The sequence below is a fragment of the Carassius carassius genome, chromosome 13 (assembly GCF_963082965.1).
Source record: "Carassius carassius chromosome 13, fCarCar2.1, whole genome shotgun sequence".
In the NCBI taxonomy this organism is placed as follows: domain Eukaryota; kingdom Metazoa; phylum Chordata; class Actinopteri; order Cypriniformes; family Cyprinidae; genus Carassius; species Carassius carassius.
In genome coordinates, this window is record NC_081767.1 from 15,668,760 (window position 1) to 15,685,619 (window position 16,860).

Below are 16,860 nucleotides of genomic sequence, written 5' to 3' on the forward strand. Positions count from 1 at the left end.
TTTTTTTTATCTGATATATTTTGTATTCATGCCCCCTACTATAAACATACATGTATGTGCACTTGCTTTTACAAAACAACTCCGAAAAACAAGTCTATTTATATATTCATATTCATTCTGACAACATTCATAAGGGGTACATGTAACAGGTCAAATATGTGCTTCCACTTGCTACATTTATTTTCATGTATGGCCTCTTTAATTGCACTCTTCACCCAGATTTGGTAGGATGATTAACTGGTTCCGGTAGAGTCATTTAGGGTGCTTTCACACTAGCACTTTTGGTGCGCACCCGGGTTCGATTGATGTCAGAGTTCGGTTTGTTTGGATGATGTGAACGCTGTCTTCCGTACTCGGATGTGCACCCACGAACCATACCCTAGTCCACTTAAAAACGGTGTTCTGGGGTACGCTTCATGTGAACTCTGGTACGGTTCGCTGCTTATGTGAACGTAATTGTACCAAATCGCGGAAGTGAACCGCTTTTAATGACAAATTATTTGATGAAAATGTGTGTTTGTGTGTGTGTTTCACTCACTTTCCTGATGAGCGTGACTGACGCGCTGCAAGCAGAGAGCTGTAAATCTCATTTATGTTCGCCTTCAACGTTCTTTAGAGCATTTTCAGTACATTCGTAAGACAGACTCAATTGCCGTTATGTACCGAAGCTTTATAAACAAAAAACGAACAGTTCAAAAACGTAATACATAAAAGTGCAGAGAGTAATGTTATGCATTTGCCACCTTCTCCTGCGCTTCTCCTGTCGTTACCAAGCAATGGGGTAAACAGCTGCTGGCTTGATGACGCAAGTGAACCGCGGTTCGGACTTAAATATTATAATATGAACACAGTCCAGAGGGGGGAGCAACCGAATTCGGGTTCGGACCTGGCAAGTGAACCAAGTGTGAAAGCACCCTTAGACTCGCGCCAGTCGAGAGTGTGAATGGCCGCAGTGTGTGAGTGCTCCATGTCTTAAATATTTTTTAGTAATTCTATAATCATTTTATAGGTTAATACTGACTCATATGTGTGATTAGAAGTATGTTATATGATTTGGATTTGTGTCACTGTTATATGTATTGTAATATCGAGTTTAATGTTCACCTTCAGTATAATATCCACGAAAGATGATGACTGAAGCTGATCACGCTATTCTGTGTTATCAACAGGTACAAACCACGAGTTTCTAATGTGTTGATTTATTACTGTTTATTATGTAGTTTATGTAAATGAGAGTCATTTAGACTCGCGCCAGTCGAGAGTGTGAATTGCCAAAGTGTTATAATATCTACGAGGGTGATGAATGAAGCTGATCACTGCTTTATGTTATCAACAGAATAAACATCCATCTTAAAATTATGATTTGGTATCTGAGTTCAACACAACACAACGCAGAGACAACACTGTTACAATGGTGCCGTGATCGTGACTCTGGAAGCAACATGGTGAATTGACTAATCGGAGCTTTCCGGAGAAGTTCATGCCGTGGGTGACAAAAGTTTTCGCGCCGGTCCTGTTTGGTGCAATATCACGTTCGTCCACAAGGTCGAGTAAAGGAACAAATTTAAGTGAAGTGAAGTGAAGTGACATTCGGCCAAGTATGGTGACCCATACTCAGAATTTGTGCTCTGCGTTTAACCCATCCGAAGTGCACACACACAGAGCAGTGAACACACACACACACTGTGAGCACACATTTAACTGCTGAGAGGAACACATTTCTGGTATTGTGGTATCCATATGAAAGCAACATGGACTTATTTCACAATAATAACCCGTTGAAGATTGAACTTTGAAGGTATACATTTTTTTTCTAATCACTGAGGTATATTGAAGAACTATTTTTGGGGAAATAGAACCTGAGCAAATTAATTTGGAGTGGACATTGATCTCTGGACTTTATTATTTTTTTCTCTTTTATTTTTTACTTTTCTGAAGTTTTGAAACAACTAAATTACATAAAAAAGGGGGTAGATTTTTTTTTGGAGTAATATTTTGTTCTTTATTGCTACTGTCAGTATAACATATAGCTTCAGACAACAGTTTTGGTAGAGGTAGAGGTCTATTTATGTTTTCTCCTATGCCATCAATTGGGAGAGGCAAACTTAATTATACTCCTCTCACATCTACTCCAATGTCTGCCTTCGAGGCTGTACAAGATGTAAATGACAATTCAAGTCTCCCACCTCCCCAGTTCAGTGAAAGTAGACTAAAACAACCCAGTTTGAGAGGGGATGAGTCGATGGAACTACTAGTGGGGATGGTAGAACGAATGGGACGCTCTATTGGGGAGAGCATTGATTCCTGTTTAGAGTCTAAAGTGTGCAGTCCAAGTAGTGCAGACTCATCTGTTTTGAACAGAGTTTCTTAAATCTGAAAGGAGCCTGTTTGTTTCAGGAGTGATCGAGCTGAGCCTTACAATATGAGTGGGAAACCATAGTGCTGTCATATTTGAGAAAAATAGGGACGCCAATCGAAGAACAAGCTGATGAAGTTATTAGTAGGCTCTTGGGGCAGGCTCGTGAAGTTGTGAGGGTGGGCCTGCGTAGTAACCCTTCCATTGATTTGTGCAAAGGGAAGCCCGAGTCCTATTTTTGATTTGTTAAAACAACATTTCAGTGACACAGCTTTTTCTAGCATGCCATTAGCTGATTTTTATGGCACACTCCCACACGCTGGTGAGGATCCCTTTGATTATTGGCTGAGGCTAAATAGGGCCATGGATATGGCTGAGGACTGTCTAAAAAGACAGGACAAGAAAATTGACAATCTATCCCATGAGCTCACTGTAATGTTCATTAGACATTGTCCTGACCCTGAGCTTTCCCTTATATTCAAATGCAGACCTTTGGAACAATGGACAGCAGCTGATGTTCATGCACGTTTGGAGGAGTATGGTAGAGAGAGACGATGTGGCTCTGTTTCTAGAGTGTCCCCTGCCATTTCTCTTTTGAAACAGGAAATTGCTGTCCAACTTCCTGAAACAAAGGTTAACAAAGCTGTTAAACCTTAGTCTGTTTTATGTTAAAATATGCCTACAGAACCTGTTGAACCCATGGAACGAATCTTAGCAATGTTGGAACGTGTCTTGGAGCATGGGCAATTAAGTCGTCAGGCTGGCAGAGAGCGGCATGCGTTTAAGTCACAGAGAAACAGGATGAGGCCTACCCTACCATGTGAGGTGTGCGGAGATGTTGGTGTCAAGGGTTGACTCAGTATTTTGTTTGTTTTTGATCAGAGACATTTGGGCCTTATATTGTGCAGTGTCATGTGTGATGGTGTTTACTGTGTGCATTAATATATTGGCACTCTGAATTGTAGTGGTTATTTACTGTGCATTTGCATCAAATTTGTAGTGGGTTTCTATTTCTTAATCTGCCCTGCTTGACTCTTTATAGACACCTATTAATGAACAAACCTGGCAACCCGCTTCCTGTTTTATTATTCTGCCCATATTTGGACTGTGCTTCCTCCCTGCTAATGTGACTTAATTCATTAGAACTTGTCACCATGCTCCACCTTTTTGCCCATATTTGGACGACACTTCCTGTGATTTGAGTAACTTTATTATTGCCTCTGCATTGCTGCTGATAATGGCAATTAGTGACTAATTCTCTAACAGCTGGCCATGCCTAGTTTGAAGGAGATAAAAACTGACTCTTTGGAACAGAGAGGGGTCTTGCCTGGTGGCTGCTGTTCTGCTGCCATTTTGTGTTCTGTGCACTTCCCTGCTCTGTACACGAAGCCCAAGTTCCCAGGCATCTCTGTTTGACCACCGGTATACTGCAGCTGGATTTTCTCAACGCTCTCTAATGTTGCCTAAAGGGCCGTAAATATATTTTATTACCACACATTGTGAATGTGTGTCCATTTTCTGTGGTGTTTGTGTTCATTGTGGTCGTTTGCTTTTAGCCTCAGCAATACCTGTCTTATGGTTCCAGTGGTTGGCATTGTCCTGAAGACTGTGGCTATCCTCGAACCTCCCTCAACGCTCTCTAATCCTCGAACCTCCCTCAACGCTCTCTAATGCTTCCGGTTGCCATATCGACGCCTTGCTCCGAATCAATATGACAAACTTTGGCAAGTTTTGAATGAGATGGAAGAACGCAAGATCATACGAAAATCTAGTAGCACATTTGCATCACCTCTTGTTCTAGTCTGGAAAAAGTCAGGGGATTTGAGAATATGCAAAGACTTTCGTTGGATTAATGCTCGCACAATCAAAGACGCGCACCCCCTTTCCCATCAAGCAGATGCTCTTGCTGCCTTGGGAGGAAATGCCTATTTTTCAACCATGGACCTCACATCTGGCTACTATAATGTAGAAGTTCATGAGGATGACCGGAAATACACAGCATTTACATCACCTTTCGGGTTATACGAATATAATTGTTTACCACAGGGCCTGTGTAACAGTCCAGCCACTTTCATGCGGATGATGTTGACTATATTCGGGGATCAGAATTTCAACAGCCTATTATGTTACCTGGATGACGTCCTGGTATTTGCACCCACTGAAGAGCTGGCATTGAAGAGATTATAAATGGTGTTTAAGCGTCTCAAGACTCACAATCTCAAGCTTGCTCCGAAGATATGTCACTTCTTGCGGTCACATCATAAGTGAGGACGGTACCGATCCAGAAAAAGTCAAAGCCATTGCTTCTGTCACTGAGGAAGATCTCATGGTTGAGGATACCAATATCCCCTGCCAGCAGAAAATAAGGTCTTTTCTGGGTATGGTAGTGTTTTACCAGCAGTTTATTGAAGACTGTTCGGCCATTGCTAAACCATTGTTCAGTCTTACAGGTGAAAGAAAGGCTCCTCGTGGAAAATGGAAGCGTCAAATGTGTCAGAGAGAGTTGTCTGCTTCAGATTGGACTGAGGAATGCAGTCAAGCATTTCACAAATTAAGGCAGGCTTTGCTTGATCAAGTCTTGTTGGCTCATCCAAATTTCAATGAAACCTTCCTACTCTCAGAAGATGCTTCTAGTAATGGGCTTGAAGCCGTATTGTCTCAGGTTCCTAGCAATGGGACGACGGCCAGGGCAATTGCTTTTGGAAGCAAGTCGCTTACCTATGCTCAGTCGAGATATCCTGCACATAGGTTAGAATTTAACGCCATGAAATGGTCAATTTTTGACAAATTCCATCACTGGCTCAGGGGTCAGAAATTTACTGTTTGGACAGACAACAACCCTTTAACGTAAATTCTGTCCAAGACAAAATTGGATGCTTGTGAAGACTGATGGGTTGCTAAACTAGCACCATACCAGTTTGATATTAAGTACATTCCTGGTCCAAAATATGTAGTTGCTGATGCCCTGAGCCCAGAGCCCTTTGTGCACCCTAGTGTACTCCATCGTCTGACGAGAGTTTCTTATGATAAATTGCTGGAAGAAGCTGCAGCTGTGCGCACAGGCTTTGTCCAAGATGTCTTTCGTTGGTCTACTCACCCCCTTGACAGTTCTTCCGACACTGGAGGAGTGGCCGTTGCCTGTCATACAGCTGAAGTTTCCTTACCTGGCACAATGTCAAAGCAGGAAAAAGGAGCTGTTCTGCACTCGTGTAGGTATAGCGATAACTCCATGTTGCATACTTTGCTGCTGCCTCACCTTTCACAAACGATAATGCCATCGGAATCACCGAATGTTGATGTGCTATCCCATGAATATCTAATGAAAATATAATGTTGTAAAAAGGGTGATTTGTTTTGTTGAGAGAGGACGGAGACCTCATAGGAGGGAACTGTTGGGAACTCAGAAACGAAGACCAGGAGACTCTTGGGTAATCTTCAGCAGGATTCTTTATTGAGAACGCTCTGCGTGGCGCTGCAGTCATCAAAAGTCTAACTTGTCCTTAAGACATTGTAGATTATATACATTCAAGTGGGAGGGATCCATGAGACACTTTGAACAAAGCATGCAAATGCAATCAGGAAAGTGCCAGTAACTGGCATCTTCCCAGCCTTGATCTCATCAGCATAACAGTGTCATTTAAATACAGAGGTGCCTGGCAGTATCGCTGATACCTTCACATTATCATAGAGACAAAAGGCACAGCTGTGCCTTAAGCTTAAAAAGCCAAATGGCAAGGAAGAGCACAAAGACAAAAGGACATTATCTCAGACACCTGATTTTCCTGATTTACCTCCAAAATGTATACCAAAACGTTTTCCGTTCATATGCTATTACATTGGAACCTAGATTTAACATTTTATAAATTTGTAATCCCACAGTCCTCCTGTTAAGAGTTCTAATAACTCTCACATAACACAAATTTAAACCTTCAAAAGTCCATTCTATGGCCTATGTTTGTTAACACAAGCCCCATCTTCAGTCATGTAACTTGAAAAGGTTACAGGCACGTATAACTTATTCTGTGTCTTGTCCTAGATTTACTTAGGTGTATTTTTAGAACCATAACTGTTGACACATATGGCATGGATGGTAATACGTTGTACAACCTACATGACGAAACAGAAAAATCATGTAGCATAAGAGTGGAAGTCTTGAAGTCCATGGCGTCTGAATAGCTGTGAAGTCTGTTTTCTGTAGTCCATTTTGCACGTAGATTCACTCAGATGACTCTTTGTCCTCATGAAGCTTGTTAGTGGATGTCTGAAGTGATGCTTTACACCAAGGTGTCACATATGGAAATGACTTCTCATGCACACATACCTGCAACACAAGAAAACAAAGAAACAGCAGACCAGCAGTATTCATGCATAGACATTTTTAGACTTCTGTAGATCATATAGTGGTTTTAAGTCTGGTGATCGTATAGTGTTTTTCTCAACCTAGTTTTAAGTAATTTGACACCTATGGACCAGTGAGGTGGGGATAAAGCTACGGATAGGGGAAACCTATGAGGAAGTCTTCAACACAGAGTTGGCCCCCGATGCCTGTTGCATTTCGGTTCTTCCCTGGGCTCCTCACTGGTCTGTGTGTGTCCTAGTGTGTCCCTGTAGTTGGTGTGCGAACTTTACTGGGTGACATCTCCATCCTCTAATGAAACATTAGTCATAACAAGACATCATAACCCAAAAAGAATAGGAGTGACTGGAATGTGCTTTAGTATAGCTTTGAAGGCTGTGAGTTTACTTAACGTTCTCTCAATGAAAGGAAGTGAAAGTCAATGTATTTACAAAGGATCTTTCATCTTTGTTGTACGTTACTGGGAAGTTAAGCACTCACAGCCCTTACAGTTAACACCTGAGCAAGCTGCTCCAACAGTTAGGTGACGTGGGGAGGGGCAGATTCAGCGTAGTAAGTAGACTGAGTAGGAGCTGAGTAAAGCTGTTAATTTCTCTTAATGTCTTCTTGCTTTTCCTACACTCTTTCATCCAGTGTCAAGTTTTACCACAAAAATGACAACTGCCCTCTTTCTTAGGACTTTTACATTTCTGTCGGTTCTCTGTTTTGACCTGAAAAGATGCTGCTGCAATCTTTACTCTGGCTTTGACATCAGAGTTTCTTTCCCAAGTAGCTAAACTGTCTAGATTACTTTTGAGAGTTTTGTTAGACCAAGTTAGATCTAAGAATGGCAAAGCTTTTCTGCACTCAGCTATAAGGCCATCTGACCAGATGCGAACTAATGGTCCCTTGTCCTCTAACACACTTTCAGGATCATCAACTATTCCACTGTAAGATACTGCTGACTGACAAAACCTTTCAGTGTATTCACTCACAGTTTCAGCCTCCTTCTGTACACAACTAGTGACCTTTGACCAATCCACTTTTGGTCCAACAATATTCTTTAACTCTCTCAGAACTCCCTCTCTCAGTTCATCTTTACTGGCATGTTGTAGTTCAGAAGTAACAGCAGACTCAAAACTGTTGAATTCAGATTCAGTTAGAATTTGTGACATCAGCTGTGTGACTTCTGCTAACGACATGTCATAGAGAGGCATTTTGCTGATCAATGCTCTTCTGAATTCAGTAAAATTTGTGCATGCAGAGGGTAAGCTCTGGGATAGTCTCTCTATATCTTTAGGTCTTAGCGCGTTGGCAACAGTTTTTACTTGGACAACAGAAGAGTTGGCAGGAACACTTTCAGTTCCCTCATTCTCTGAGATCTTCTCCTCGCACCACATACCTTTACTGAATCTACAGGGACATCAGTTACTGACTGGATGGCTACATCTGTTTCAAAGAAAGCTTGTAAGTCAGGATAATTGTTATCAGTCTGACTAACGTCTTTCACATCAGTTTTTGCTGCAGCTTTGTTGCGATTCAATTTCTTAGTCAAAGAGGATACTCTAGCTCTGAGCTCTTTGTTCTGTTCCTCTAGTTCTGAGGTACGCTGAGAATGTTGTGTAGCTAGTGCTAAACCAAATTCTCTGTGGCAGCAGATAATGCTTTTCGCATTGTTTTTGCGAATACATGATCCTAGTACCTTTTTACATTCTTCAATTGACCAAACTTTTTCTGGATCAATACAAAATTTCTTTATCAAATCCAATCTGACTGACTCTGTCACTATTGAGTCCATGTGCTGTCCTAACAATGATTTGAACTCACTGTCTGTCCATGAAGGAGTAGCTAGTCCACCTTTCTTAGTTGTTGGAATCAGCTTAGGATTCCTTCTCAACATTTTGTAAAGTCTTTCTGATACAAGAGGGCACTTCTAACACTTCCTTGGCAAGCAGAGGATAAAAACACAAACTATTAGCACTTTATGCTAAACTTCCCTGCCAGACACAGAGGGTAGCAAAATATTAGCATGTGATGCTAATCTTCCCTGGCTAAACAGAGGATTACTTTCATCTCTAAAATATAATTTTTAGAGGGTAACTTAGTTAACCAAACCCTACAGCTGTCTGTTAACTCTTCTCTGACGGCGCAGAGGATAACACATTTGTTCTGGTCTTAAAGGTTTTTTTGGATAGAGGTACACTCACCAACCATTGGTTGTACAGAAAGATTCAGTCTGGAATGAAGTCAAATCTTTGTTGAGATTGCAGTTTCAATCTGGATTCAGGTGAGAAGCTCTATCCGGGTCACGGCACCAAAAACTGTTGGGAACTCGGAAACGAAGACCAGGAGACTCTTGGGTAATCTTCAGCAGGATTCTTTATTGAGAATGCTCTGCGTGGCACTGCAGTCATCAAAAGTCTAACATGTCCTTAAGACATTGTAGATTATATACATTCAAGTGGGAGGGATCCATACGGTAGAGGTGGAGACACTTTGAACAAAGCATGCAAATGCAATCAGGAAAGTGCCAGTAACTGGCATCTTCCCAGCCTTGATTTCATCAGCATAACAGTGTCATTTAAATACAGAGGTGCCTGGCAGTATCGCTGATACCTTCACATTATCATAGAGACAAAAGGCACAGCTGTGCCTTAAGCTTAAAAAGCCAAATGGCAAGGAAGAGCACAAAGACAAAAGGACATTATCTCAGACACCTGATTTTCCTGATTTACCTCCAAAATGTATACCAAAACGTTTTCAGTTCATATGCTATTACATTGGAACCTAGATTTAACATTTTATAAATTTGTAATCCCACAGAACGAATGAACGAACCAACAGCTGTCTTGACATTTATGAGTCACTGGGGAAAACTGATGATGAGGAATGGTGTGTTGTACAGGGTTTCAAAGAATATTGTCACCAAGAGAAAAAACTTACCTGTATGTTATGCCTGACACAGTGAAAACCATGGTGTTGAAAGGCATTCACGATCAAGCAGGACATCAAGGTCAGCAGCGGAATCTGTATCTTGCCTGGCAGAGGTTCTTTTGGCTTGGCCTAGAGAAGGATGTGATGGAGTATGTGAGGTGCTTTTGTCGATGTGTGATCAGCAACACTCCTGAACCGGAGGGTCGTGCACCGTTGGAGAACATCATTACAACAGAGCCCCTTGAACTCGTCTGCATAGACTTTTGGTCAGCGGAGGACTCTGCCAACCGGTCCCTGGATGTTATTGTTGTTACAGATCACTTCACAAAAATGGCTAATGCCTTCTTGTGTCCAAATTCTGCCAAAGCAGTGGCGCATCAACTGTAGCATAACTATTTCTGTGTTTATGGCTTCCCAGGCCGAATTCACTCTGATCGAGGAGCCAACTTTGAGAATGCCCTGATTGCTGAACTTTTGAATATCGCTGGAGTCCAAAAATCGAGGACAACTCCATATCATCCAATGGGGAATGGAGCTTGTGAGAGGATGAACAGAACCGTGGGCAATATGATACCTGCTCTGCCAGCAAAGACCAAGCACAAATGGCTGCAAGTACTCAAATCACTGACTTTTGAGTATAATTGCACCATCCACGAGACCACAGGGAATGCTCATTTCCTGTTGATGTTTGGGAGGATTCCACGGTTGCCCATTGACCTGGTGTTTGGATCTGTTCTAGACAATCCTGATGTTGTGTCTTATGACAATTACGTCCAGGCTCTTCAGAGATATGAAGGAGGCAATGTGTGTTGCTCAGACGTCTTCCAAGAAACAGCTTAAGAGATATGCTGATTTGTACAATAGGAAAGTCAAGGGGGGACCAATTGATGTTGGTGATAGAGTTTTGCTTGCCAACAAGGGAGCACGTGGAAAACTGTACTGGTGTTATGAAGACTGTACATCATAACCTTATAATGCCAATTAACTTTCTTCCTCTTCCTGATGATGATTTGGAAGGTGAGCCATCCGAAGACCACCTGAGTGGCTCAGAGAGTGTTGATTCTGTGGTTGCTGACGTGTCTGTGGATGCTACCAATTACAGAACACAAGAGTGGGTATCACAGCTACCTTCTGGTGATGCAGACTTGGACAATGTGGAGGAAGCTACAGATGTTTTTGAACCAACACTGGCTGTGGATGCGACTCAGACAAATTAATTAGACCATAATGTGATTGACAGCTCTAACACTGACCAGCTGGGACCAGAGGATAATGAGGGTGTTGAGAGTATGGACAAGAGTGTACCTGAATCTGTTGTAGAGCAAGTTGATAAATCTGCTTGTTTCTTTGAGTGTTTCAACATCTATTGGTGGTCGTTTTGAGGAAAACAATTCAGTGTCAAATATCAGTGTTCATAACTTCCCTGCTGAAGTTCACAAGTCGTGTGAGATCCAGGGCTGGTAGATTGTTTAAATCTGTGATGAGATTCATTGAGGTAATGAACCAGCAAAAAGTTCTGAGGTAAACATAAATATATTGCTTGAGTTTTTTTTTTTTTTTTTAATGGTAACTCATCTTTTTCTTTTCTTTTCTTCCCGGTATACATTTTGCGGTACTGGTTAATGTAAATGTTACTGTGATGTTTATATTCATGTAATTTGGTTATTTTGAGAGAATGTGATATATTAATAATTTGAGACTGGAGGGAAGTCTCGCTGCTGAGCAACTTGTGTGTCCAAATGTATGAATTGTCATCGGTTAGCTCAGCGGTTCTCAATTGCAGTCCTCGCGCCCCACTGCTCTGCACATTTTGAACGTTTCTCTTAGAGCTTCAGACATTTGTTCTATTTGAAAATAAGTGCCCTGCGAAGTGGTCATCACAGGATATTCAGCCATGATTACAGTTCGAAGTGAACGTAGCTATATGTTCCAATCAAAGTGCATTGAAGTGTGCAAGACGTGAATTTAAATTGTATTGATTTACAGAGGTATATGATGTCACAGTTGTCCATGTTTAAAGACGCTGCACAGCACAAATCAGTGAATGAATGTTTCGATGTGAGGTAAACTTCAACAGATTTCCCCTGCTCAGAGAGTAGGGAGCAATGAACAATTAGAATACAGTTCATGCACGGAGTTCATTTCTAACGAGCTGATTATCTGAATCAGGTGTGTTAACAAAGAGAAACGTGCAAAATATGCAGAGCAGTGGGGCGCGAGGACTGGAATTGAGAACCGCTGGGTAAGCTAACATGTAACGGGCATGTAATCTAGGGGATTGGCCACCCCTCTTTTCCCTTTAATTCCTGTGGGGAATAGTGTCTACACTGAATTGAACTGACAATTTCATGAAATTTTGAACACTTTGTAAATTTTTAGATTTTCACTCTTCTTAATGTAAATGTTTCTTGAGGTTATGTATCTGATGTAGTTTGGTAGTCTGTAATGTGTATGTATTTTCTGGTAATTATTTTGGAGCCATTTGTGCAGAAGCAAGTAGAATTCAGCAGGGGGGAGTGTAACGGGTCAAATATGTGCTTCCACTTGCTACATTTATTTTCATTTATGGCCCCTTTAATTGCACTCTCCACAAAGATCTGGTAGGATGATTAACTGGTTCCGGTAGAGTCATTTAGACTCGCGCCAGTCGAGAGTGTGAATGGCCGCAGTGTGTGAGTGCTCCATGTCTTAAATATTTTTTAGTAATTCTATAATCATTTAATAGGTTAATACTGAATTATATGTGTGTTTAGAAGTATGTTATATGTATTGTAATATCGAGTTTAATGTTCACCTTCAGTATAATATCCACGAGGGTGATGACTGAAGCTGATCACCGCTGTTCTATGTTATCAACAGGTACAAACCATGAGTTTCTAATGTGTTGATTTATTACTGTTTATTATGTAGTTTATGTAAATGAGAGTCATTTAGACTCGCGACAGTCGAGAGTGTGAATGGCCGCAGTGTTATAATATCTACGAGGGTGATGACTGAAGCTGATCACCGCTGTTCTATGTTATCAACAAAATAAACATCGATCTTAAAATTACGATTTGGTGTCCGAGTTCAACACAACACAACGCAGAGACAACACTGTTACATATACAACATTTCTACTTTAATTCCTATCCACCGGTTTACATCCAATCAGATTACACTAATCAATGGTACATACTTCTTCTGACAGAAGACAGCCACACAACCTGATATTCTACCTCACAAAATTCCCATACTTAAATCAGTTGTGGATACTCCTACCCCATAAAAATAATTATTAACAGTGTTAAATTTATCTAAATCTTGCTAAGATAAAAAGGTCTCTTCCACACACACAATATCCACATTTTTAATAGATTGTCAACAACACTGTGTTGCGCTTTATCATCAATACTTCATCCCAAGCGCAAACCACGTTATATGACACTACTTTAAGATTCACACATCATGTTCACAAATTCAGTACAGCATGTTCCTCGGTGTAACACCACGCCAGCAGAGGGAGCCCTCGCCCGAATTCTGACTGGTACCACTCCCTCTGGTGCTTCTATGATCACTTCCTGCCAATTAAGCATGGTCAGGCCAAACAGGCCTTTGTGAAGTATTGCCAGTATTACTGCCTTACCGAGCGTTTCCATTGTCTTGTTTTGATTGCTATTTGTATGATTTATTGCCTGTTTCTCTGGATTTTTCCTTTTGGATACCCATCGTACTTGTTTGCTGGTTGGACTGACTACTGTGATTTTTGACTTCTTGGCCTGTGAGCAGGACTCTGATTTCTGCCTCACATTTTGGATTGTTGAACTGTTTGCTCATTAAACTTCTACAAATGCATTCTAACACACTCTCGGCCTCACCCTCATTACAGAATACTTTTCCTCCATTGAATCCATTGGAAGTTTCCCAGCTTCAGTCGGCTTTTGTCTTATCAAAGAGAAATGCTCAAGCGCTAGCCTACCAAGAGCAGCTCAACAAGCTTCAGTTTACAAACTTTTATTAAGAGTCAGATATACAGGCACTTAAAGTTCATGGTATATGTACTGAAATCCTTGTCAGCTCTTCTCAGGCAGTGCTGTTGATTTAACTGGGTTATACTGTTTAAGAATTAAGCAGAAAGTTATGATCAAAGTCCCTAATTATGTACCTGTTTATAGTAGTTCTTAGGGAGGTATGGAAAAAAAAAATAGTAGCTCCTGATTAACTAATAGTGAACTACCACAATAGATTAATTATTAAGTTGGCTTGAGAAAGCCAACTTACTGAAATCCTATTTAAACTTCTTCTTCTTCTTCTTCTTCTTCTTCTTCTTCTTCTTCTTCTTCTTCTTCTTCTTCTTCTTCTTCTTCTTCTTATTATTATTATTATTATTATTATTTTTCTGGCTGCAAAATTTTTGGACACTAACTCCTCCTAGACCGTTCAAGCTACATACTCAACTCGGGTCAGACCTTCATACTGTTCTGACTTGGTGTGCTATATCTTTTCAGACTGGTTTGAGTTACGGTTTTCTTAAAAATTAATATTAAAAATCATAAAAATAGCCATAGACTTTCATTGACAGGATGTTCAGATGACCCAAGCTCCAAATCCCATTAGACTCAATCAAGCTTTGTTGCTAATCAATTTAAACTCATTCAAACTCATCTAATCTATCTATCTATCTATCTATCTTCAAACCTTATCTATCTTTCTATGCTAGAATAAGTAAAACATACTTGAACATGGTAAATCGTGGTATACTATAGTAAATCATGGTAAACTATGGTAAATCATGGTCAATCATGGTAAACTATAGTAAATCATGGTAAACTATGGTAAATCGTGGTAAATCATGGTAAACTATGGTAAATCGTGGTAAATCATGGTAAACTATGCTAAATCATGCTAGAATCAGTAAATCATACTTGAACATGGTAAATCGTGGTATACTATAGTAAATCATGGTAAACTATGGTAAATCGTGGTAAATCATGGTAAACTATGGTAAATCATGGTAAACTATGGTAAATCATGCTAGAATCAATAAATCATACTTGAACATGGTAAATCGTGGTATACTATAGTAAAACATGGTTAACTATGGTAAATCGTGGTAAATCATGGTAAACTATGGTAAATCATGGTAAACTATGGTAAATCATTCTACAATCAATAAATCATACTTGAACATGGTAAATCGTGGTATACTATAGTAAATCATGGTAAACTATGGTAAATCGTGGTAAATCATGGTAAACTATGATAAATCATGCTAGAATCAGTAAATCATACTTGAACATGGTAAATCATGGTATACTATAGGAAATCATGGTAAACTATGGTAAATCGTGGTAAATCATGGTAAACTATGGTAAATCATGGTAAACTGATAAATCATGCTAGAATCAGTAAATCATACTTGAACATGGTAAATCGTGGTATACTATAGTAAATCATGGTAAACTATGGTAAATCGTGGTAAATCATGGTAAACTATGGTAAATCATGGTAAACTATGCTAAATCATGCTAGAATCAGTAAATCATACTTGAACATGGTAAATCGTGGTATACTATAGTAAATCATGGTAAACTATGGTAAACTATGGTAAATCATGGTAAACTATGGTAAATCATGCTAGAATCAATAAATCATACTTGAACATGGTAAATCGTGGTATACTATATTAAATCATGGTAAACTATGGTAAATCGTGGTAAATCATGGTAAACTATGGTAAATCATGGTAAACTATGATAAATCATGCTAGAATCAGTAAATCATACTTGAACATGGTAAATCATGGTATACTATAGTAAATCATGGTAAACTATGGTAAATCATGGTAAACTATGGTAAATCATGCTAGAATCAGTAAATCATACTTGAACATGGTAAATCATGGTATACTCTAGTAAATCATGGTAAACTATGGTAAATCTTGGTAAATCATGGTAAACTATGGTAAATCATGCTAGAATCAGTATATCATACTTGAACATGGTAAATCATGGTATACTCTAGTAAATCATGGTAAACTATGGTAAATCGTGGTAAATCATGGTAAACCTAGCATCATGCTACTATGGTAAATCGTGGTAAACTATGGTAAATCATGGTAAACTATGGTAAATCATGCTAGAATCATAGTAAATCATACTTGAACATGGTAAATCATGGTATACTATAGTAAATAATGGTAAATTATGGTAAATCATGGTAAATCATGGTAAACTATGGCAAATCGTGGTATACTATAGTAAATCATGGTAAACTATAGTAAATCGTGGTAAATCATGGTAAACTATGGTAAATCATGCTATAATCAATAAATCATACTTGAACATGGTAAATCATGGTATACTATAGTAAATCATGGTAAACTATGGTAAATTGTGGTAAATCATGGTAAACCATGCTAGCAACAGGGTAAAAAAAATTATAGCATCATGTTAGCAAAATGCTTATCATGCTAGTAACTTGCTAGTCGCATGCTAGTCATGCTAGAAACAAGCTAGCAACATGCTAATCATGCTAAAATCATGCTAGCAAAATGCTAGTCGCATGCTAGTCATGCTAGAAACATGCTAGCAATATGCTAATCATGCTAGAAACATGCTAGCAACATGCTAATCATACTAAAATCAAACTAGCAACTTGCTAGTCGCATGCTAGTCATGCTAGAAACAAGCTAGCAACATGCTAATCATGGTAAAATTGTGCTAGCAACATGCTAGTCGCATGCTAGTCATGCTAGAAACATGCTAACAACATGCTAATCATGCTAGCAACATGCTAGTCGCATGCTAATAGTCCTAGAAACATGCTTACAACATGCTAGTCGCATGCTAGAAACATGCTAGCAACATGCTAGTCGCATGCTAGAAACATGCTAGCAACATGCTAATCATGTTAGAAACATGCTAGTCGCATGCTAATCATGCTAGAAACATGCTAGCAACATGCTAATCATGCTAAAATCATGTTAGCAACATGTTAGTCGCATGGTAATCATGCTAAAACATGGTAGCGACATGCTATTAACATGATAATCATGCTAGAGACATGCTAGCGACATGCTAGCAACATGTTAATCATGCTAAAATCATGCTAGCAGCATGCTAGTCGCATGCTAGTCATGCTAGAAACATGCGAGCAACATGCTAATCATGCTAAAATCATGCTAGCAACATGCTAGTCGCATGCTAGTTATGCTAGAAAAATGCTAACAACATGTTAATCATGCTAAAATCAT

The 16,860-nt window shown here is 39.7% G+C and overlaps 1 long non-coding RNA gene across 1 annotated transcript in view; it reads right to left on the reverse strand.

The window, feature by feature from the left end:
- LOC132155990 (uncharacterized) overlaps window positions 1–9,428 on the reverse strand; it is a 181,133-nt gene extending 171,705 nt beyond the window's left edge. Inside the window, exons 1-2 of the long non-coding RNA XR_009437368.1 lie at window positions 8,088–9,428; window positions 5,747–7,485 (exon numbers count right to left, since the gene is read on the reverse strand). This is a non-coding gene — a long non-coding RNA (uncharacterized LOC132155990). The remainder of the gene's footprint in view (window positions 1–5,746; window positions 7,486–8,087) is intronic.
- Between the last annotated feature and the right edge of the window lie 7,432 nt (window positions 9,429–16,860).